Source organism: Bufo bufo, chromosome 2 (assembly GCF_905171765.1).
Source record: "Bufo bufo chromosome 2, aBufBuf1.1, whole genome shotgun sequence".
In the NCBI taxonomy this organism is placed as follows: domain Eukaryota; kingdom Metazoa; phylum Chordata; class Amphibia; order Anura; family Bufonidae; genus Bufo; species Bufo bufo.
In genome coordinates, this window is record NC_053390.1 from 944,565 (window position 1) to 969,690 (window position 25,126).

Below are 25,126 nucleotides of genomic sequence, written 5' to 3' on the forward strand. Positions count from 1 at the left end.
CGCCCCTGTTATCTCCTCCATATGTATACTGTATATATACCGTACACTGCTATACCGTGCCCCCTGTTATCCTCCATAAGTATACTGTATATATACCGTACACTGCTATACCGTGCCCCCTGTTATCTCCTCTATATGTATACTGTATATATACCGTACACTGCTATACCGCGCCCCCTGTTATCTCCTCCATATGTATACTGTATATATACCGTACACTGCTATACCGTGCCCCTGTTATCTCCTCTATATTGTATACTGTATATATACCGTACACTGCTATACCGTGCCCCCTGTTATCTCCTCCATATGTATACTGTATATATACCGTACACTGCTATACCCGCGCCCCCTGTTATCTCCTCAATATGTATACTGTAATATACCGTACACTGCTATACCGCGCCCCTGTTATCTCCTCCATATGTATACTGTATATATACCGTACACTGCTATACCCGTGCCCTGTTATCTCCTCCATATGTATACTGTATATATACCGTACACTGCTATACCGCTGCCCCCTGTTATCTCCTCCATATGTATACTGTATATATACCGTACACTGCTATTACCGAGCCCCCTGTTATCTCCTCCATATGTATACTGTATATATACCGTTACACTGCTATACCGCGCCCCTGTTATCTCCTCCATATGTATACTGTATATATACCTTACACTGCTATACCGCGCCCCCTGTTATCTCCTCCATATGTATACTGTATATATACCGTACACTGCTATACCAGCGCCCCCTGTTATCTCCTCCATATGTATACTGTATATATACCGTACACTGCTATACCGTGCCCCTGTTATCTCCTCCATATGTATACTGTATATATACCGTACACTGCTATACCGTGCCCCTGTTATCTCCTCCATATGTATACTGTATATATACCGTACACTGCTATACCGCGCCCCCTGTTATCTCCTCCATATGTATACTGTATATATACCGTACACTGCTATACCGTGCCCCCTGTTATCTCCTCCATATGTATACTGTATATATACCGTACACTGCTATACCGCGCCCCTGTTATCTCCTCCATATGTATACTGTATATATACCGTACACTGCTATACCGCGCCCCCTGTTTTCTCCTCCATATGTATACTGTATATATACCGTACACTGCTATACCGTGCCCCTGTTATCTCCCTCCATATGTATACTGTACTGTATATATACCGTACACTGCTATACCACGCCCCCTGTTATCTCCTCCATATGTATACTGTACTGTATATATACCGTACACTGCTATACCGTGCCCCTGTTATCTCCTTCATATGTATACTGTATATATACCGTACACTGCTATACCGTGCCCCTGTTATCTCCTCTATATGTATACTGTATATATACCGTACACTGCTATACCGTGCCCCTGTTATCTCCTCCATATGTATACTGTATATATACCGTACACTGCTATACCGCGCCCCCTGTTATCTCCTCCATATGTATACTGTATATATACCGTACACTGCTATACCGTGCCCCTGTTATCTCCTCTATATGTATACTGTATATATACCGTACACTGCTATACCGCGCCCCCTGTTATCTCCATATGTATACTGTATATATACCGTACACTGCTTATACCGCGCCCCCCTGTTATCTCCTCCATATGTATACTGTATATATACCGTACACTGCTATACCGAGCCCCTGTTATCTCCTCCATATGTATAATATACTGTATATATACCGTACACTGCTATACCGCGCCCCCTGTTATCTCCATATGTATACTGTATATATACCGTACACTGCTATACCGCGCCCCCTGTTATCTCCTCCATATGTATACTGTATATATACCGTACACTGCTATACCGTGCCCCCTGTTATCTCCTCCATATGTATAATATACTGTATATATACCGTACACTGCTATACCGCGCCCCCTGTTATCTCCATATGTATACTGTATATATACCGTACACTGCTATACCGCGCCCCCTGTTATCTCCTCCATATGTATACTGTACTGTATATATACCGTACACTGCTATACCGTGCCCCTGTTATCTCCTCCATATGTATACTGTATATATACCGTACACTGCTATACCGTGCCCCTGTTATCTCCTCCATATGTATACTGTATATATACCGTACACTGCTATACCGCGCCCCCTGTTATCTCCTCCATATGTATACTGTATATATACCGTACACTGCTATACCGCGCCCCTGTTATCTCCTCCATATGTATACTGTACTGTATATATACTGTACACTGCTATACCGTGCCCCTGTTATCTCCTCCATATGTATACTGTACTGTATATATACCGTACACTGCTATACCGTGCCCCTGTTATCTCCTCCATATGTATACTGTATATATACCGTACACTGCTATACCGCGCCCCCTGTTATCTCCTCCATATGTATACTGTATATATACCGTACACTGCTATACCGTGCCCCTGTTATCTCCTCCATATGTATACTGTATATATACCGTACACTGCTATACCGCGCCCCCTGTTATCTCCATATGTATACTGTATATATACCGTACACTGCTATACCGCGCCCCCTGTTATCTCCTCCATATGTATACTGTATATATACCATACACTGCTATACCGTGCCCCCTGTTATCTCCTCCATATGTATACTGTATATATACCGTACACTGCTATACCGCGCCCCTGTTATCTCCTCCATATGTATACTGTATATATACCGTACACTGCTATACCGCGCCCCCTGTTATCTCCTCCATATGTATACTGTATATATACCGTACACTGCTATACCGTGCCCCTGTTATCTCCTCTATATGTATACTGTATATATACCGTACACTGCTATACCGCGCCCCTGTTATCTCCTCCATATGTATACTGTATATATACCGTACACTGCTATACCGCGCCCCTGTTATCTCCTCCATATGTATACTGTATATATACCGTACACTGCTATACCGTGCCCCTGTTATCTCCTCCATATGTATACTGTATATATACCGTACACTGCTATACCGCGCCCCCTGTTATCTCCTCCATATGTATACTGTATATATACCGTACACTGCTATACCGTGCCCCTGTTATCTCCTCCATATGTATACTGTATATATACCGTACACTGCTATACCGCGCCCCCTGTTATCTCCTCCATATGTATACTGTATATATACCGTACACTGCTATACCGCGCCCCCTGTTATCTCCTCCATATGTATACTGTATATATACCGTACACTGCTATACCGTGCCCCTGTTATCTCCTCCATATGTATACTGTACTGTATATATACCGTACACTGCTATACCACGCCCCCTGTTATCTCCTCCATATGTATACTGTACTGTATATATACCGTACACTGCTATACCGTGCCCCTGTTATCTCCTCCATATGTATACTGTATATATACCGTACACTGCTATACCGTGCCCCTGTTATCTCCTCCATATGTATACTGTATATATACCGTACACTGCTATACCGCGCCCCCTGTTATCTCCATATGTATACTGTATATATACCGTACACTGCTATACCGCGCCCCCTGTTATCTCCTCCATATGTATACTGTACTGTATATATACCGTACACTGCTATACCGTGCCCCTGTTATCTCCTCCATATGTATACTGTATATATACCGTACACTGCTATACCGTGCCCCTGTTATCTCCTCCATATGTATACTGTATATATACCGTACACTGCTATACCGCGCCCCCCTGTTATCTCCTCCATATGTATACTGTATATATACCGTACACTGCTATACCGCGCCCCTGTTATCTCCTCCATATGTATACTGTACTGTATATATACTGTACACTGCTATACCGTGCCCCTGTTATCTCCTCCATATGTATACTGTACTGTATATATACCGTACACTGCTATACCGTGCCCCTGTTATCTCCTCCATATGTATACTGTATATATACCGTACACTGCTATACCGCGCCCCCTGTTATCTCCTCCATATGTATACTGTATATATACCGTACACTGCTATACCGTGCCCCTGTTATCTCCTCCATATGTATACTGTATATATACCGTACACTGCTATACCGCGCCCCCTGTTATCTCCATATGTATACTGTATATATACCGTACACTGCTATACCGCGCCCCCTGTTATCTCCTCCATATGTATACTGTATATATACCATACACTGCTATACCGTGCCCCCTGTTATCTCCTCCATATGTATACTGTATATATACCGTACACTGCTATACCGCGCCCCTGTTATCTCCTCCATATGTATACTGTATATATACCGTACACTGCTATACCGCGCCCCCTGTTATCTCCTCCATATGTATACTGTATATATACCGTACACTGCTATACCGTGCCCCTGTTATCTCCTCTATATGTATACTGTATATATACCGTACACTGCTATACCGCGCCCCTGTTATCTCCTCCATATGTATACTGTATATATACCGTACACTGCTATACCGCGCCCCTGTTATCTCCTCCATATGTATACTGTATATATACCGTACACTGCTATACCGTGCCCCTGTTATCTCCTCCATATGTATACTGTATATATACCGTACACTGCTATACCGCGCCCCCTGTTATCTCCTCCATATGTATACTGTATATATACCGTACACTGCTATACCGTGCCCCTGTTATCTCCTCCATATGTATACTGTATATATACCGTACACTGCTATACCGCGCCCCCTGTTATCTCCTCCATATGTATACTGTATATATACCGTACACTGCTATACCGCGCCCCCTGTTATCTCCTCCATATGTATACTGTATATATACCGTACACTGCTATACCGTGCCCCTGTTATCTCCTCCATATGTATACTGTACTGTATATATACCGTACACTGCTATACCGTGCCCCTGTTATCTCCTCCATATGTATACTGTATATATACCGTACACTGCTATACCGTGCCCCTGTTATCTCCTCCATATGTATACTGTATATATACCGTACACTGCTATACCGTGCCCCTGTTATCTCCTCTATATGTATACTGTATATATACCGTACACTGCTATACCGTGCCCCTGTTATCTCCTCCATATGTATACTGTATATATACCGTACACTGCTATACCGCGCCCCCTGTTATCTCCTCCATATGTATACTGTATATATACCGTACACTGCTATACCGTGCCCCTGTTATCTCCTCTATATGTATACTGTATATATACCGTACACTGCTATACCGCGCCCCCTGTTATCTCCATATGTATACTGTATATATACCGTACACTGCTATACCGCGCCCCCTGTTATCTCCTCCATATGTATACTGTATATATACCGTACACTGCTATACCGTGCCCCTGTTATCTCCTCCATATGTATAATATACTGTATATATACCGTACACTGCTATACCGCGCCCCCTGTTATCTCCATATGTATACTGTATATATACCGTACACTGCTATACCGCGCCCCCTGTTATCTCCTCCATATGTATACTGTATATATACCGTACACTGCTATACCGTGCCCTTGTTATCTCCTCCATATGTATAATATACTGTATATATACCGTACACTGCTATACCGCGCCCCCTGTTATCTCCATATGTATACTGTATATATACCGTACACTGCTATACCGCGCCCCCTGTTATCTCCTCCATATGTATACTGTACTGTATATATACCGTACACTGCTATACCGTGCCCCTGTTATCTCCTCCATATGTATACTGTATATATACCGTACACTGCTATACCGTGCCCCTGTTATCTCCTCCATATGTATACTGTATATATACCGTACACTGCTATACCGCGCCCCCTGTTATCTCCTCCATATGTATACTGTATATATACCGTACACTGCTATACCGCGCCCCTGTTATCTCCTCCATATGTATACTGTACTGTATATATACTGTACACTGCTATACCGTGCCCCTGTTATCTCCTCCATATGTATACTGTACTGTATATATACCGTACACTGCTATACCGTGCCCCTGTTATCTCCTCCATATGTATACTGTATATATACCGTACACTGCTATACCGCGCCCCCTGTTATCTCCTCCATATGTATACTGTATATATACCGTACACTGCTATACCGTGCCCCTGTTATCTCCTCCATATGTATACTGTATATATACCGTACACTGCTATACCGTGCCCCCTGTTATCTCCTCCATATGTATACTGTATATATACCGTACACTGCTATACCGTGCCCCTGTTATCTCCTCCATATGTATACTGTATATATACCGTACACTGCTATACCGCGCCCCCTGTTATCTCCTCCATATGTATACTGTATATATACCGTACACTGCTATACCGCGCCCTGTTATCTCCTCCATATGTATAATATACAGTATATATACCGTACACTGCTAGTACTGTATATATACCGTACACTGCTATACCGTGCCCCCTGTTATCTCCTCCATATGTATAATATACTGTACTGTATACATACCGTACACTGCTATACCGTGCCCCTGTTATCTCCTCTATATGTATACTGTATATATACCGTACACTGCTATACCGTGCCCCTGTTATCTCCTCTATATGTATACTGTATATATACCGTACACTGCTATACCGTGCCCCTGTTATCTCCTCCATATGTATAATATACTGTATATATACCGTACACTGCTATACCGCACCCCCTGTTATCTCCATATGTATACTGTATATATACCGTACACTGCTATACCGCGCCCCCTGTTATCTCCTCCATATGTATACTGTATATATACCGTACACTGCTATACCGTGCCCCCTGTTATCTCCTCCATATGTATACTGTATATATACCGTACACTGCTATACCGTGCCCCTGTTATCTCCTCTATATGTATACTGTATATATACCGTACACTGCTATACCGTGCCCCTGTTATCTCCTCCATATGTATACTGTATATATACCGTACACTGCTATACCGTGCCCCTGTTATCTCCTCTATATGTATAATATACTGTATATATACCGTACACTGCTATACCGCGCCCCCTGTTATCTCCATATGTATACTGTATATATACCGTACACTGCTATACCGCGCCCCCTGTTATCTCCTCTATATGTATACTGTATATATACCGTACACTGCTATACCGTGCCCCTGTTATCTCCTCCATATGTATACTGTATATATACCGTACACTGCTATACCGTGCCCCTGTTATCTCCTCTATATGTATAATATACTGTATATATACCGTACACTGCTATACCGTGCCCCTGTTATCTCCTCTATATGTATACTGTATATATACCGTACACTGCTATACCGTGCCCCTGTTATCTCCTCCATATGTATACTGTATATATACCGTACACTGCTATACCGCGCCCCCTGTTATCTCCTCCATATGTATACTGTATATATACCGTACACTGCTATACCGCGCCCCCTGTTATCTCCTCCATATGTATACTGTATATATACCGTACACTGCTATACCGCGCCCCCTGTTATCTCCTCCATATGTATACTGTATATATACCGTACACTGCTATACCGCGCCCCCTGTTATCTCCTCCATATGTATACTGTATATATACCGTACACTGCTATACCGTGCCCCTGTTATCTCCTCCATATGTATACTGTATATATACCGTACACTGCTATACCGCGCCCCCTGTTATCTCCTCCATATGTATACTGTATATATACCGTACACTGCTATACCGTGCCCCTGTTATCTCCTCCATATGTATACTGTATATATACCGTACACTGCTATACCGCGCCCCTGTTATCTCCTCCATATGTATACTGTATATATACCATACACTGCTATACCGTGCCCCTGTTATCTCCTCCATATGTATACTGTATATATACCGTACACTGCTATACCGTGCCCCTGTTATCTCCTCTATATGTATACTGTATATATACCGTACACTGCTATACCGTGCCCCTGTTATCTCCTCTATATGTATACTGTATATATACCGTACACTGCTATACCGTGCCCCTGTTATCTCCTCTATATGTATACTGTATATATACCGTACACTGCTATACCGCGCCCCCTGTTATCTCCTCCATATGTATAATATACTGTATATATACCGTACACTGCTATACCGCGCCCCCTGTTATCTCCATATGTATACTGTATATATACCGTACACTGCTATACCGCGCCCCCTGTTATCTCCTCCATATGTATAATATACTGTATATATACCGTACACTGCTATACCGCGCCCCCTGTTATCTCCATATGTATACTGTATATATACCGTACACTGCTATACCGCGCCCCCTGTTATCTCCTCCATATGTATACTGTATATATACCATACACTGCTATACCGCGCCCCCTGTTATCTCCTCAATATGTATACTGTATATATACCGTACACTGCTATACCGCGCCCCCTGTTATCTCCTCCATATGTATACTGTATATATACCGTACACTGCTATACCGCGCCCCCTGTTATCTCCTCCATATGTATACTGTATATATACCGTACACTGCTATACCGCGCCCCCTGTTATCTCCTCCATATGTATACTGTATATATACCGTACACTGCTATACCGTGCCCCCTGTTATCTCCTCCATATGTATACTGTATATATACCGTACACTGCTATACCGTGCCCCTGTTATCTCCTCTATATGTATACTGTATATATACCGTACACTGCTATACCGTGCCCCTGTTATCTCCTCCATATGTATACTGTATATATACCGTACACTGCTATACCGCGCCCCTGTTATCTCCTCCATATGTATACTGTATATATACCGTACACTGCTATACCGCGCCCCTGTTATCTCCTCCATATGTATACTGTATATATACCGTACACTGCTATACCGTGCCCCTGTTATCTCCTCCATATGTATACTGTATATATACCGTACACTGCTATACCGCGCCCCCTGTTATCTCCTCCATATGTATACTGTATATATACCGTACACTGCTATACCGTGCCCCTGTTATCTCCTCCATATGTATACTGTATATATACCGTACACTGCTATACCGCGCCCCCTGTTATCTCCTCCATATGTATACTGTATATATACCGTACACTGCTATACCGCGCCCCTGTTATCTCCTCTATATGTATACTGTATATATACCGTACACTGCTATACCGCGCCCCCTGTTATCTCCTCCATATGTATACTGTATATATACCGTACACTGCTATACCGCGCCCCCTGTTATCTCCTCCATATGTATACTGTATATATACCGTACACTGCTATACCGTGCCCCCTGTTATCTCCTCCATATGTATACTGTATATATACCGTACACTGCTATACCGTGCCCCCTGTTATCTCCTCCATATGTATACTGTATATATACCGTACACTGCTATACCGTGCCCCTGTTATCTCCTCCATATGTATACTGTATATATACCGTACACTGCTATACCGCGCCCCCTGTTATCTCCTCCATATGTATACTGTATATATACCGTACACTGCTATACCGCGCCCCTGTTATCTCCTCTATATGTATACTGTATATATACCGTACACTGCTATACCGCGCCCCCTGTTATCTCCTCCATATGTATACTGTATATATACCGTACACTGCTATACCGCGCCCCCTGTTATCTCCTCCATATGTATACTGTATATATACCGTACACTGCTATACCGCGCCCCGTTATCTCCTCCATATGTATAATATACAGTATATATACCGTACACTGCTATACCGCGCCCCCTGTTATCTCCTCCATATGTATAATATACTGTACTGTATACATACCGTACACTGCTATACCGCGCCCCCTGTTATCTCCTCCATATGTATACTGTATATATACCGTACACTGCTATACCGCGCCCCCTGTTATCTCCTCCATATGTATACTGTATATATACCGTACACTGCTATACCGCGCCCCGTTATCTCCTCCATATGTATAATATACAGTATATATACCGTACACTGCTATACCGCGCCCCCTGTTATCTCCTCCATATGTATACTGTATATATACCGTACACTGCTATACCGCGCCCCGTTATCTCCTCCATATGTATAATATACAGTATATATACCGTACACTGCTATACCGCGCCCCCTGTTATCTCCTCCATATGTATAATATACTGTATATATACCGTACACTGCTATACCGCGCCCCCTGTTATCTCCATATGTATACTGTATATATACCGTACACTGCTATACCGCGCCCCCTGTTATCTCCTCCATATGTATACTGTATATATACCATACACTGCTATACCGCGCCCCCTGTTATCTCCTCCATATGTATAATATACAGTATATATACCGTACACTGCTAGTACTGTATATATACCGTACACTGCTATACCGCGCCCCCTGTTATCTCCTCCATATGTATACTGTATATATACCATACACTGCTATACCGCGCCCCCTGTTATCTCCTCCATATGTATAATATACAGTATATATACACCGTACACTGCTAGTACTGTATATATACCGTACACTGCTATACCGCGCCCCCTGTTATCTCCTCCATATGTATAATATACTGTATATATACCGTACACTGCTATACCGCGCCCCCTGTTATCTCCTCCATATGTATACTGTATATATACCGTACACTGCTATACCGCGCCCCGTTATCTCCTCCATATGTATAATATACAGTATATATACCGTACACTGCTATACCGCGCCCCCTGTTATCTCCTCCATATGTATACTGTATATATACCGTACACTGCTATACCGCGCCCCCTGTTATCTCCTCCATATGTATACTGTATATATACCATACACTGCTATACCGCGCCCCCTGTTATCTCCTCCATATGTATACTGTATATATACCATACACTGCTATACCGCGCCCCCTGTTATCTCCTCCATATGTATACTGTATATATACCGTACACTGCTATACCGCGCCCCTGTTATCTCCTCCATATGTATACTGTATATATACCGTACACTGCTATACCGCGCCCCCTGTTATCTCCTCCATATGTATACTGTATATATACCGTACACTGCTATACCGCGCCCCGTTATCTCCTCCATATGTATAATATACAGTATATATACCGTACACTGCTAGTACTGTATATATACCGTACACTGCTATACCGCGCCCCCTGTTATCTCCTCCATATGTATAATATACTGTACTGTATACATACCGTACACTGCTATACCGCGCCCCCTGTTATCTCCTCCATATGTATACTGTACTGTATATATACCGTACACTGCTATACCGCGCCCCCTGTTATCTCCTCCATATGTATACTGTATATATACCGTACACTGCTATACCGCGCCCCCTGTTATCTCCTCCATATGTATACTGTATATATACCGTACACTGCTATACCGCGCCCCCTGTTATCTCCTCCATATGTATAATATACAGTATATATACCGTACACTGCTAGTACTGTATATATACCATACACTGCTATACCGCGCCCCCTGTTATCTCCTCCATATGTATACTGTACTGTATATATACCGTACACTGCTATACCGCGCCCCCTGTTATCTCCTCCATATGTATACTGTATATATACCGTACACTGCTATACTGCGCCCCCTGTTATCTCCTCCATATGTATAATATACAGTATATATACCGTACACTGCTAGTACTGTATATATACCGTACACTGCTATACCGCGCCCCCTGTTATCTCCTCCATATGTATACTGTACTGTATATATACCGTACACTGCTATACCGTGCCCCCTGTTATCTCCTCCATATGTATACTGTACTGTATATATACCGTACACTGCTATACCGCGCCCCCTGTTATCTCCTCCATATGTATACTGTACTGTATATATACCGTACACTGCTATACCGTGCCCCTGTTATCTCCTCTATATGTATACTGTACTGTATATATACCGTACACTGCTATACCGCGCTCCCTGTTATCTCCTCCATATGTATAATATACTGTACAGTATATATACCGTACACTGCTATACCGCGCCCCCTGTTATCTCCTCCATATGTATACTGTACTGTATATATACTGTACACTGCTATACCCCGCCCCCTGTTATCTCCTCCATATGTATAATATACTGTATATATACCGTACACTGCTATACCGCACCCCCTGTTATCTCCTCCATATGTATACTGTACTGTATATACCGTACACTGCTATACAGCGCCCCCTGTTATCTCCTCCATATGTATAATATACAGTATATATACCGTACACTGCTATACCCCGCCCCCTGTTATCTCCTCCATATGTATACTGTACTGTATATACCGTACACTGCTATACAGCGCCCCCTGTTATCTCCTCCATATGTATAATATACTGTACAGAACTATACCTAATTGTCATATACAGTGTATATATACCGTACACTGCTATACCGTATATGTACAGTCTATGTATAATAGACTGTACTGCAGAACTATACCTAATTGTCATATACAGTATATACCGTACACTGCCCCTTGCTGTATGGTGCGGTGTATACTGTGCTCAGCCTGCGCTGAGGAGTGCTCTGTCTATACGGTCACCTGATAACAGTAATGTCTATACAGTAAATGTTTACATGGGGTCAGAAGCTTCAGGTGGCGGACCATCTACAGTGCTTCCTTGACTATTTATACTGCCAGTCCATATGGCTCTCCCATATGTAGCACCACAGACTGTTGTGGATAACTCCGGGGAGGTCAGCCTGTATGGTCTCCATCATTACATATACAGTGCAGGACTGCTCATGTGCCGTATGATTCCTCTATAGGTGACCTGGACATCCAGGGCCCTGCAGGAGACGCTGGGATTGGGTTCGGAGGAGGTTGTCCTCAGTTACCTGCCCCTCGGCAGCATGGCCGTGCAGCTCTTCGACCTGTGGCTCATTCTGTCCTGTGGAGGCTCCACATTCTTCACAGAGCCTGCTGCGTGGAAGGTGAGAATCTGAACCCCAGGACTGCATCAGAAGGAGCTGAGCAATGGTGGGCCGGACACTAAATAGTACCGGTTGCAGTGGCTGAATTCGGGGTGGCCCCAACGCTATGCTGGGGCCAATGGATATCGTCGAGGTGTCACCACGTGTTGCTGCTCTCCAGAAGGGATGGTAAGGTGTAGTGCACTCTCTTTACTGGAGAGATTCAGGTGCAAAACAATACAGGCGAAGCGTAGGGCTGGCTTCTCCAGCCTCCTCCCTAGGACAAAGCGTAGGGCTGGCTTCTCCAGCCTCCTCCCTAGGACGAGGCGTAGGGCTGGCTTCTCCAGCCTCCTCCCTAGGACGAGGCGTAGGGCTGGCTTCTCCAGCCTCCTCCCTAGGACGAGGCGTAGGGCTGGCTTCTCCAGCCTCCTCCCTAGGACGAGGCGTAGGGCTGGCTTCTCCAGCCTCCTCCCTAGGACGAGGCGTAGGGCTGGCTTCTCCAGCCTCCTCCCTAGGACGAGGCGTAGGGCTGGCTTCTCCAGCCTCCTCCCTAGGACGAGGCGTAGGGCTGGCTTCTCCAGCCTCCTCCCTAGGACGAGGCGTAGGGCTGGCTTCTCCAGCCTCCTCCCTAGGACGAGGCGTAGGGCTGGCTTCTCCAGCCTCCTCCCTAGGACGAGGCGTAGGGCTGGCTTCTCCAGCCTCCTCCCTAGGACGAGGCGTAGGGCTGGCTTCTCCAGCCTCCTCCCTAGGACGAGGCGTAGGGCTGGCTTCTCCAGCCTCCTCCCTAGGACGAGGCGTAGGGCTGGCTTCTCCAGCCTCCTCCCTAGGACGAGGCGTAGGGCTGGCTTCTCCAGCCTCCTCCCTAGGACGAGGCGTAGGGCTGGCTTCTCCAGCCTCCTCCCTAGGACGAGGCGTAGGGCTGGCTTCTCCAGCCTCCTCCCTAGGACGAGGCGTAGGGCTGGCTTCTCCAGCCTCCTCCCTAGGACGAGGCGTAGGGCTGGCTTCTCCAGCCTCCTCCCTAGGACGAGGCGTAGGGCTGGCTTCTCCAGCCTCCTCCCTAGGACGAGGCGTAGGGCTGGCTTCTCCAGCCTCCTCCCTAGGACGAGGCGTAGGGCTGGCTTCTCCAGCCTACTCCCTAGGACGAGGCGTAGGGCTGGCTTCTCCAGCCTCCTCCCTAGGACGAGGCGTAGGGCTGGCTTCTCCAGCCTCCTCCCTAGGACGAGGCGTAGGGCTGGCTTCTCCAGCCTCCTCCCTAGGACGAGGCGTAGGGCTGGCTTCTCCAGCCTCCTCCCTAGGACGAGGCGTAGGGCTGGCTTCTCCAGCCTCCTCCCTAGGACGAGGCGTAGGGCTGGCTTCTCCAGCCTCCTCCCTAGGACGAGGCGTAGGGCTGGCTTCTCCAGCCTCCTCCCTAGGACGAGGCGTAGGGCTGGCTTCTCCAGCCTCCTCCCTAGGACGAGGCGTAGGGCTGGCTTCTCCAGCCTCCTCCCTAGGACGAGGCGTAGGGCTGGCTTCTCCAGCCTCCTCCCTAGGACGAGGCGTAGGGCTGGCTTCTCCAGCCTCCTCCCTAGGACGAGGCGTAGGGCTGGCTTCTCCAGCCTCCTCCCTAGGACGAGGCGTAGGGCTGGCTTCTCCAGCCTCCTCCCTAGGACGAGGCGTAGGGCTGGCTTCTCCAGCCTCATCCCTAGGACGAGGCGTAGGGCTGGCTTCTCCAGCCTCCTCCCTAGGACGAGGCGTAGGGCTGGCTTCTCCAGCCTCCTCCCTGAACTGACATCTCCCTCATCTGACAACCTGTTGGTGTGTCGGACAGGGCTAGCCTCCCTGGCACTTTTCCCTCTACCCTGCTTTCTAACTGCTATCCAGCTAGCTCCCTCACTTTCCTGAGCCTCCTCACTACCACCCTCCCCTCACATCTGCCCCATAGAGCGCTTGCTCAGTGAGCAGCAAACTCTTTTCCAAATTGTCAATGCTTTTCAGTGTTGAAACTCGCCCAGTTATATACTCTGTGCGATTCTAAACGGGCAATTTGCTCACATTTTGAACAAAGATATGACTTTTGACTCCAGGACTGCAGACATCAGACAAGACGAGCACTGGCCTGCGCTGTCAATAATGGAACACATACTAATGGGGATTATGCAACAAAAGAGAAAAAATACAGTGCAGTGATGAGAATGTAACTTACTGTAGTCCCCTCGTAAAGTCCCTGAATCCTGAAGTCATGTAATCTAAAGTCACTTAATACAAACACACACTTGACATCAAACACGCGAATGCTCACAAACTCGCATTGTTTGGCTGCTTGTAGAAGTGCAGCTCTTAAACCAGTCTGCTTTTTTTCTTCTGGATGTGTTTTACAGAGGTCTCTGGTGTCTACTCTGTGTGATGTCCGACCCACCCTCTTCCTGGGATTTCCTGGACTCTGGGAGAAGGTGAAGAAGAGGTGGATGCTGGTGGAGAAGAAGGCATCATTGTTGCAGAAGATGACCATTAGCTGGGCCAGAGAGAAAGGTCTTCAGTCCTACACAAGGTCAGTGATACCAGGCTCACAGATTTGAAGGGCGAAGCAATGGCGTAATCTGTCTACAACCTGAAGCACACTGATGGCTCCACTCATCTGCTGACCAAGTAATGGCACAGTGCATGGGAATGCCAGTCTCTTGGGAAATGAGGCTCTGCTGCGGTGATGTTTCCTCCTCTCATCTGGGGGCACTGTGACCTCTCTGAAAGCTCTTTGTGTATGGTTACTCTAGACCTGTCTTAATATGATGGAACTGATTCTGACTTCTCATGGTACCCTTTCTCCTCTGCCATGCAGTTCTGGTTCGCTGCCCTGGGGCCACAGTCTTGCTGAGCATGTGGTCTTCACGCCGGCCCGGATGGCTCTGGGGCTGGATCGCTGTGCTCTCTGTTATGTGGGAACGGAGCCCATCAGTCAGAAAGTGGCAGAATACTTTAGGAGCCTGGGGATTGATGTGCTGGAGTTATACGGCAAGGAGGAGACCAGTGGGCTGCAAAGCATTATGCTGCCATCAAGTCGGAGGACAGGGAGGTGAGACATGAGCATCACTGCTGATGTTCACGGATGACCTCAGCATGATGCCTATTCACACCTGACAGTGTGCCGCCACTTGGTTTATGGAGCTTACATCCGCCCCATGTAAATGGCTTCATGTTCCACTCAACCCCCTTATACTTTTGATGCGTCTGAAGTTTTGTGACCGGCCAGGATGCGCAGCATCCTTCACGTATCTCCCCCACCCTATGGCTGTGGTACATGGGGTGATGGGTTTGATTCGGGGGGGATACCCACTTGATTTCATAAAATCAATCAATTTTCTCCTCCTAGATTTGAACTTGCTGGATGTAAAAGCAGAGAGTACAAGGATGGGCTCAGCCTGTGGGGCCGGAATGTCTTTCTGGGTTACCTTGGCATGGAGCAAATGACGAGCGAAGCCTTCACAGAGGATGGCTGGTTTATTACAGGTAACCAGAGATGATGGGAGTGATATTGGGGACGGCCTGATCTGTTGGGGTGAGGGAGGGGATCACTTCTATAGAATTCAGTTTGCTCTTCTCATACCCAGGCAGGCCCCAGCCTCTGAAGGTTAGAAATGAGGACCCTGAAGATCTGTATCTGGAGCTCTGACCTGGAAGATGATGCCGTCTGTGATCAGGAACTCGCAATAAATGTTTTTCATGGATTCTCCTGGTCTCTTCTGATGTTGCTGTGTCCTCCTGAAATAAGAATGATTGTTAGGTATCTCTAGATCAAACCCTGCCCCCTCTACTAGTCTGCCGCTCTAGAGCTAGTCCTCCAGAACTGCTGGATGTCCTTGGACACATTCCACGGTGAGGCCTGTGGTGTAACTAGAAATAACTGCCCCCCCCCCCCCCCCCCCCCCCTCTTAGTAACTTCTTCGCAACCCTCACTCCCTGTGGCTAGTAGGGTGGCCACTCAGGGCACCCTCAAAAGACGGACTTTAAATCCCCCCCCCCCAGTTAGACCCCACCCTTCCCACGCCGCAGCCGACGGGGATTTAAAAAATGAAGGTAAAAATCAACTTCTGTCAGCTGCAGGGGTGGCAGGGAGGGCGACGTTCTTCCTGCTCAAAAGGACATCCCTGTGTCCGCCCAGGCCCTGCACCAGACGGAGGACAGGGAGTCTGAAAGCCCTAAAACCAGACCTCTGGCCACCTTAGTGGCTAGTAAAGCTCACTCTGACGAGACTCGGCAGCTGTCCCATCCTTCTCCTACAGTGTATATACTGTCACTGTATGTAATGTCATTGTATAATACTGCTGAGGGAGGCCCTGACAATAATATCTTTTAGTCCTCCTCCTGGGTGGGCCCCTTCTGAGTCCGGGCCCCAAATCAGCAGTTTCCCTTGCTTCCCCTATAGCTACGCCACTATTTCAGGGCCTGTCACTGTCCTCAGGTGGAGCCCCTCTGGACACTTCTCATCTACTGATGTCTGGTGTGTGCAGCTTGCACTGGTGCTCACTAGATGGCAGCAGTGGATCGTGTATGTGGCTGAGCAGGGTGATCCTGTGGGGCCTCCACTGGGTGTAAGCTCTAAATGTTAGGAGCGATCACTTCCACAGCGGAGACTTGTGTGTCACTTGTGGTAGAGCTCCCCTTGGATAAACTGCTCCCCGCCGTAATGAGGGCACAAGGGATTACAACACAAGCGACCTAGTGTGAACAGGCTATAGCCCTGCACATGCCTCGTCCTGCTGACACCTAGAACCCACTGGATCCAGACTACACAATGCTCTCAGCTCAACACCAAATCTTGTCTGCAGCCTGATGTCACAGGGTGAGGTCACACTCTACCTAGCAGGATTCAATGATGTCACAGGGGGAGGTCACACTCTACCTAGCAGGTTTCTCTGATTCAATGATGTCACAGGGGGAGGTCACACTCCACCTAGCAGGTTTCTCTGATTCAATGATGTCACAGGGGGAGGTCACACTCCACCTAGCAGGTTTCTCTGATTCAATGATGTCACAGGGTGAGGTCACACTCTCTACCTAGCAGGTTTCTGATTCAATGATGTCACAGGGTGAGGTCACACTCTCTATCCAGCAGGTTTCTCTGATTCAATGATGTCACAGGGGGAGGTCACACTCTACCTAGCAGGTTTCTCTGATTCAATGATGTCACAGGGGGAGGTCACACTCCACCTAGCAGGTTTCTCTGATTCAATGATGTCACAGGGGGAGGTCACACTCTCTATCCAGCAGGTTTCTCTGATTCAATGATGTCACAGGGGGAGGTCACACTCCTACCTAGCAGGTTTCTCTGATTCAATGATGTCACAGGGGGAGGTCACACTCCACCTAGCAGGTTTCTCTGATTCAATGATGTCACAGGGGGAGGTCACACTCCACCTAGCAGGTTTCTCTGATTCAATGATGTCACAGGGTGAGGTCACACTCTCTACCTAGCAGGTTTCTGATTCAATGATGTCACAGGGTGAGGTCACACTCTCTATCCAGCAGGTTTCTCTGATTCAATGATGTCACAGGGGGAGGTCACACCCCACCTAGCAGGTTTCTCTGATTCAATGATGTCACAGGGGGAGGTCACACCCCACCTAGCAGGTTTCTCTGATTCAATGATGTCACAGGGGGAGGTCACACTCCACCTAGCAGGTTTCTGATTCAGTGAGGTCACATTCTACCTAGCAGGTTTCTCTGATTCAATGATGTCACAGGGGGAGGTCACACCCCACCTAGCAGGTTTCTCTGATTCAATGATGTCACAGGGTGAGGTCACACTCTACCTAGCAGGTTTCTGATTCAGTGATGTCACATGGTGAGGTCACACTCTACCTAGCAGGTTTCTCTGATTCAATGATGTCACAGGGTGAGGTCACACCCCACCTAGCAGGTTTCTCTGATTCAATGATGTCACAGGGGGAGGTCACACCCCACCTAGCAGGTTTCTCTGATTCAATGATGTCACAGGGTGAGGTCACACCCCACCTAGCAGGTTTCTCTGATTCAATGATGTCACAGGGTGAGGTCACACTCTACCTAGCAGGTTTCTGATTCAGTGATGTCACATGGTGAGGTCACACTCTACCTAGCAGGTTTCTCTGATTCAATGATGTCACAGGGTGAGGTCACACCCCACCTAGCAGGTTTCTCTGATTCAATGATGTCACAGGGTGAGGTCACACCCCACCTAGCAGGTTTCTCTGATTCAATGATGTCACAGGGGGAGGTCACACCCCACCTAGAAGGGCTGTCTGTGATTGGATTATATCACCAGCTCAGGGCAGTGAGGTCAAACAGTCATCTATATAGCAGGTCAGTCTGCGCTTGGACAGGGAAGTCGCTGTTTGGGTGTCGGGTCAGTCTGCGGGTCGACTGAGGTCAAGGATTGGGTGACAGGTCAGTCTGTGTGGACGGGGAGGTCGGAGTGGGTGGTGGGTCAGTCTACCCGTGGATGTACGGTTTATATCTAGTAGAGCAGTGGTTCTCAAGCTTGGTGAGGGGGACTTGGCATCCAGCAATGTTTCCTCTCCCTATGTTCACTGCTGTCCTGATGCTGTAGTGGGGTGTAGAAGTAGAGATCTCCCTGCCTTGCTGTTAACTCTCATAGGCTACAAGCCACCATGGCACCCTCCTGAACCGGGCTGCAAGCAGCTCTGGACACATGCCGGAAGAGGGTGCGTCCCTCACTGCAGACAGCAGCATGGAGGGATTGGTTTGGTACCTTTGGGCAGCACTATTGGACCATTATAGGGGGGTCATTATCATAACTGGGGCCACTATGGGAACATTAGTACTATTGGCAGCTCTGTAAGGGGGCATTATTTTTCTACTGAGGGCACTATGGTGGGTTTTATTACTACTGGGGCCACTTTAGAGGTTGTTGGTACTACTGGGAACGCTAAAGATAGAGATTTACTGTTGTTCATATTGTGAGGCTTTATTACTACTGGGGTCACTATAGTGTGCTTTGTGACCACTGGGGAGCACTATAGAGGGCATTAGTACTACAGGGGGGTAATAGTATGGGCACCATGGGGGATATCAATATTGGGGACAGTATTACTACTAAGGGCACTCTGGTTAAGAATTATTACTGTTGGTGGGGCTTTTGGGAACCCTATTAATGTAGGGGCCCCAGACAGTAGCGGTTTTGCAGGATTATATTTGGGGGCACTATTTGTTGGGTGCAATTGTTTGAGGCACTCTGTGGTTAAAGTATTTTCAGGGCCGTGATCCATTACTGCAGTATAGTATTGGGGGTGGCAGGATACGATTACTCAAATAAAAAAAATCCTCTGCAAATTGTTTGCATCGAGGGATCGTTTGCACCATGTGACCACGGAGCGCGAGTGAAGCACTTGCTATTACTCCCTGCTCCGTGGTCTCTCGCCGGCCCGCACCGCGCTGTATACTGATGTACACACAGCAGAATGTTATGCTGGTAAGCGTGCACTATGATCTGATGCTGTGTGATGTCAGGTCCCAGTGCAGAGCGTGGAGTGTGGGCAGTGCCCCTACAGGAAAGGTAGTTGGCACTGGGGGAGGAACTAATGGCATTGGAAGGGGAGCTGGTGACACTGGAGGAGAAACTGATGGCATTGGAAGGGGAGCTGGTGACACTGGGGGAGGAACTAATGGCATTGGAAGGGGAGCTGGTGACACTGGGGGAGGAACTAATGGCATTGGAAGGGGAGCTGGTGACACTGGGGGAGGAACTAATGGCATTGGAAGGGGAGCTGGTGACACTGGAGGAACTGATGGCATTGGAAGGGGAGCTGGTGACACTGGAGGAGGAACTGATGGCATTGGAAGGGGAGCTGGTGACACTGGAGGAGGAACTGATGGCATTGGAAGGGGAGCTGGTGACACTGGAGGAGGAACTGATGGCATTGGAAGGGGAGCTGGTGACTGGAGGAGGAACTGATGGAACTGGAAGGGGAGCTGGTGACACTGGAGGAGGAACTGATGGCACTGGAAGGGGAGCTGGTGACACTGGAGGAGGAACTGATGGCATTGGAAGGGGAGCTGGTGACACTGGAGGAGGAACTGATGGCATTGGAAGGGGAGCTGGTGACTCTGGAGGAGGAACTGATGGCATTGGAAGGGGAGCTGGTGACACTGGAGGAACTGATAGCATTGGAAGGGGAGCTGGTGACACTGGAGGAGGAACTGATGGCATTGGAAGGGGGAGCTGGTGACTGGAGGAGGAACTGATGGAACTGGAAGGGGAGCTGGTGACACTGGAGGAGGAACTGATGGCACTGGAAGGGGAGCTGGTGACACTGGAGGAGGAACTGATGGCATTGGAAGGGGAGCTGGTGACTCTGGGGGAGGAACTGATGGCATTGGAAGGGGAGCTGGTGACTCTGGAGGAGGAACTGATGGCATTGGAAGGGGAGCTGGTGACACTGGAGGAGGAACTGATGGCATTGGAAGGGGAGCTGGTGACTCTGGAGGAGGAACTGATGGCATTGGAAGGGGAGCTGGTGACACTGGGGGAGGAACTGATGGCATTGGAAGGGGAGCTGGTGACTCTGGGGGAGGAACTGATGGCACTGGAAGGGGAGCTGGTGACTCTGGAGGAGGAACTGATGGCATTGGAAGGGGAGCTGGTGACACTGGGGGAGGAACTAATGTTATTGGAAGGGGAGCTGGTGACACTGGGGGAGGAACTGATAGCATTGGAAGGGGAGCTGGTGACACTGGGGGAGGAACTGATAGCATTGGAAGGGGAGCTGGTGACTCTGGAGGAGGAACTGATGGCATTGGAAGGGGAGCTGGTGACTCTGGAGGAGAAACTGATGGCATTGGAAGGGGAGCTGGTGACACTGGAGGAGGAACTGATGGCATGGGGATGCTGGAGGCAGCTGGTGGCAGAGTAGGGATGAGCGAATTTACTTCAGATGAGTCAATTTGCATAAAACTTTATAAGAATACTGTACGGAGCGAGCGCTCCATACAGTATTAGAATGTATTGGCTCCGATGAGCTGAAGTTATTACTTTGCAAAGTCTCGCGAGACTTTGGGTAATAACTTCAGAAATTAATTTCTACTGTTAAAAACATTTTACCGAACTCTGTTGCAAGTGGTACCTTGGAACAGAAGCAGAGTTCGGTAAAAGGCTTTTAACCGTAGAAATTAATTTCTGAAGTTATTACCCGAAGTCTCATGAGACTTTGCAAAGTAAAAACTTCAGCTCATCGGAGCCAATACATTCTAATACTGTACAGAACGCTCGCTCCGTACAGTATTCTAACGAGCTAACGTGCTGAGGACTGATGGCGAGGGGACTGATGAGTTTTTATAGAAAACAATCTTTTAGTTTTTTCTTAGAGTATTCGATTAATCGGTAGAATACTTTATTACTAAGATAATCGACAGCTGCAGCCCTGGATGGGGAGGATGATGGGAAAAGTAGGAACCTAAGATGCAGATAAGAGAAATGTCTGAAAGTCATGGTCTGTCATAGTGACAGGACAATTGGTAATGCATGCTGCTCTATTCTATCATCTCAGACGGAACTGCTGAGAGGCTTTGGGCTGGGTCTATGACTTTATCACTGGTCGCTTCCTTCGGGTACGCCGAGTAGTTGTCAGTAGGGGTTTTTGGTGTCAACAGGTTGAGACACACTGTGGTACAGCATCTTAAGAAATGAGCCCAGGCCTTAAATAACTTAGAGGCAGATTTTATATGGGTGACCTGTGGAGAGGTGTCCAGAAGCCACTTTCAGATTAGAAGGGTTTCTGGAGGCTCTGCTAACGAGCGGAGGATGGTGCAGAGTTTGTACAATGTCCTTTTGAAGTCTCTCAAGTTAAAGTTCTTGCATAACGTTGCCCAAGCCATAACTTTGTGTGTCCTCTAATAAAACCTTGCTGCCCCTCCTGTCCAGCTGTGGTTTATTGAGGAGGGGTTATGACTGTCCCAAGGATGAAGTACCACAGCCATAACTGGTGCTTCCAGCCGCGATGCCAGTTGTAGCTCAGCCTTTGCATGTAGTTTTGAGGCTGGAGCGAATCCTGCCCGCTCCATCTGCCAACAAATCTCATGAGTCTGCGGAACATGCAGAAGACAGCGGGGGCGACTATGCTGCTCTAGTCAACAAACGCCAATGTGTAGCATCTCCGTTCATTACTCACGTGGACATGCCACCATCACTGCCAAAGGTTATGGCCCTAACCTGGCCAGTGCTCAAAATATTCACTATAGCTCCAAGGAACTGAGAAAGAAGTAGCCCAAACTCGTCGAAAGTGTCCCAAAGCTTAATGCATGCAATGATGCTAAAACCCTAGAGTCAGGTGAAGATGGGGTTGTAGGTGAGAAGACAACTTGGGAACCTGAGAGAACAACCCGTGCATAATCTCTCAGCAGAACGCATGATGACATAGACACCACCCCTCCTCTAAAATCCAGGAGTGTTACCAGACGTATGTACCCTGCTACCCTTACTCCTGATACCACCTTCTCAGGACATCTCCTCTGGACAACCGAAGGTCATCAGGGTCCAATATGAGACCCTCAGATTAACCCCTTGTGTAGAAAAGGCAGTGCAATCTGCAGGCATCAGGAGCGGAAGAAGCTGATCAGAATCATATATACAAGAAGGAAAAGTCGTGGAATAATGGAAATCAAGTGATTGATAGATGTAGTGATATAGAAATATTAAAAACACCTTGATTCATTCAGTATGGAGTATGTATGCCCCGCACAGAAATCCACGCCTTGGCTGCTTTCTGTGAAGTCACTAATGGCTGTCTGAGGAATCTTCTGCCACGCTGAATGCACTTGGACACACAAATGATCAAGATCCGCTGTTGGCAGCTTCCTTTCCGATTGCTGACTTATGACGTCCGATATGATTTTGATGGGAGACAAGTCTGTAGATCCTGCAGGCCATGAAGTAGGGTTGGGCAGTATACCGGTATCTACGATATACAGTGGTATTAAGATATGGTGATATCACATTGCATAATTACTGTGGTTTTTCCGTGATGTCATGGGGCGGTTGCACTTGACAGGCGCATAATGATGAGTTCAGGACATATACGCCATGCCTCTGTCTGGGAAATGCAGCTGCTCTTTTTAGTCAGCTGGCAGACAGCCGCACAGGGTCGTCACCCCAGCTGCTCACGTGTTGCTGGGTGGCAGTAGATGTAAGGCTTAAATTGTGACCTGCTGTCATGCTGGGCACTGCACCCACCTGCTGTAAGGCCCTGAAAGCTCTGCTGCCTGGGGACGACTGGCTCTATATCTACTAGAGCATGTTACTCTTCTTCTTCCAGCACTACACAGGGGTACAGGTCAGGGTGCACTGTGGGAGGTCACGTGTATAGGGCCGAGGCTGACGGGTGCACTGTGGGAGGTCACGTGTATAGGGCCGAGGCTGACGGGTGCACTGTAGGAGGTCACGTGTATAGGGCGAGGCTGACGGGTGCACTGTGGGAGGTCACGTGTATAGGGCCGAGGCTGACGGGTGCACTGTGGGAGGTCACGTGTATAGGGCCGAGGCTGACGGGTGCACTGTGGGAGGTCACGTGTATAGGGCGAGGCTGACGGGTGCACTGTGGGAGGTCACGTGTATAGGGCCGAGGCTGACGGGTGCACTGTAGGAGGTCACGTGTATAGGGCGAGGCTGACTGGTGCACTGTGGGAGGTCACGTGTATAGGGCCGAGGCTGACGGATGCACTGTGGGAGGTCACGTGTATAGGGCCGAGGCTGACGGGTGCACTGTGAGAAGTCACGTGTATAGGGCCGAGGCTGACGGGTGCACTGTGGGAGGTCACGTGTCTAGGGCCGAGGCTGAAGGGTGCACTGTGGGAGGTCACGTGTATAGGGCGAGGCTGACAGGTGCACTGTAGGAGGTCACGTGTATAGGGCGAGGCTGACTGGTGCACTGTGGGAGGTCACATGTAGCTTGATACATGTCTTATGGCGGGAATATTTTTGGCATCGCCCGCTTCTACCATATAGCACGTCTGGCCACACAGGCTGCTCACAGTAACATGGGGCCTGGAGTTGTCCTGTTGAAAAACGGCTCCTGAGACACTTTGGAGTAATGGACGTAACTCTGGTTTGACGATCAATGGAAGGTACCAGAAATGAAGACCAGGTACTGTACACTACCCCTGATCATTCTTCGGGGAGCAGGACCGCTGTGAAGATCTCTTCATGGTGTTACCCATATGGTCTCCAGACCAATCTCCAGT

The 25,126-nt window shown here is 47.8% G+C and overlaps 1 protein-coding gene across 2 annotated transcripts in view; it reads left to right on the forward strand.

The window, feature by feature from the left end:
* Window positions 1-15,394, forward strand: part of LOC120991287 — a 46,825-nt gene extending 31,431 nt beyond the window's left edge. The window contains exon 8 of one of the 2 annotated variants that reach the window (XM_040420130.1): window positions 15,277-15,394. The gene's annotated coding sequence lies outside the window, so the exon portion shown is untranslated. Of the gene's footprint in view, window positions 1-12,775; window positions 12,901-15,276 lie in introns of those variants that run through there. The other variant, XM_040420129.1, reaches the window with a different exon arrangement.
* The last annotated feature ends 9,732 nt before the right edge of the window (window positions 15,395-25,126 follow it).